The following is a 1,599-nucleotide window of genomic DNA, read 5'->3' as shown; positions in this document are numbered from 1 at the left end:
GACTGATGTATAAGACATATAGCACAACTAACTAGTGCAAATATGGAGCTTTTCAAAACTAGTAAAAATATACTTGGCATTTCTTTGATACAGATTTATCACATGGACATGTTGATACTTCATTTGAAAATTAGGGCTGTTAAATGTGGTTGCTTCTGCAACATGAAGTCTAGCTGAATTAATGAAAAGATTGAGGGATAAGTGTGTATGAGAAAAATGGTTTGGGATTCCATTAAAAATGGTGGTGGTGGGGTAATGGAAAGAACCATGAGGGAAACAGGTTGGTCCCAAACCATTTAATAATCAAGGAAGTGAGTGTACATAACTAATCATTTTAGAATATCTGCTCATAACATTCTTAGTTTGAGCAATATGAATCTGCCCAGGTTGAGGAGAACAAAAATTAAGATAAGTTACACTGAAATCAGTGAATGATATGGCTTTATGATTGTCCTTGTCTCCTTCTTTAGTCATAAAGTCTCCTTCATACATTACTTTCCACAATGAAAAAATGTAGTTTATCATGGGGATGGTAGAGAAAAAATTTGTCCCTGCCTTAAATTTTTTTAATGCTTGTAATTGAATTCAGTGACAACTGCAGATATATACCAAATAAGTCAAAGGATGTGACTTGACAATAGTCTAGTGGTTTGTTTGTTTAATTAATTGATTGATTATTTGCAATTCATAGATCTTGCCCTATATCAAGAGATCTCAGAGTAGGATATACACAACAGAACAATTCAAACAGTGTGAAACCACACAATGCTTTAAAATGATTAAAAACAATTTAAGGTCATTTATAACAATTTAAAACCATTTTAAAACCAAGACATGCTGAGACAGAACTTCATAACCTAGTGTAGAGATGATCCCTAGGCCCCAAAGGAACAGGCCTGGGGTGATATACTGTTTTTAATTGTACTGTTTTTAAGCACATTTATCTTTTAATATGTCATGTATTTTAATATTGTAACAGTTTAATTCTAGTTTAATGTTCACTTTTTGTATGCTTAATTGTATTTTTCTTTTAAATTGTGAGCTGCTTTAGACCCATCTTTTGGGGAAAAGTGGGATATTATTATTATTATTATTATTATTATTATTATTATTGTATGTTTGGTGAATAATTTCTAAATGGCTTGTTATAAACCATCTTCTCTTTTGTGCACCATTTCTCTTTTCTGTTTTGTTGCACAATTAAGTGACCTAATTCTGCCATCTCTGTGCATGCACCGAGGTTGTTTACTGTAACCTCAAATCAGCATAAGAAATAGCCTTCTGTCAGAGAAATATTAGATTCTGGGTTTTTATAGGAATTGAATAGAAGTAGTAAATGAACAACAATCTCCAAAAGGCAGCATCTCTTTGTATACATAGTTTGAGTTTGGTGAATGTAAAGGAAATACTGTCAAGAACTAATTCCTGTATGTATCCATCACAAATATTCTTGTTATAAGACTACAAGACACAGTTCTTGTTATACAATTAAAATCAAAATCAATATTTTGTGTAAACTATTAGAGGCAGTATATTTAATGTTTGCTTGGCGTTCTGCATCTACACACTTCCGACATGTAAAACCATAGCAAAAGGCTT

This window comes from Sceloporus undulatus, chromosome 5 (assembly GCF_019175285.1).
Source record: "Sceloporus undulatus isolate JIND9_A2432 ecotype Alabama chromosome 5, SceUnd_v1.1, whole genome shotgun sequence".
Classification (NCBI taxonomy): domain Eukaryota; kingdom Metazoa; phylum Chordata; class Lepidosauria; order Squamata; family Phrynosomatidae; genus Sceloporus; species Sceloporus undulatus.
Note: the sequence above shows the minus strand (reverse complement) of the source record.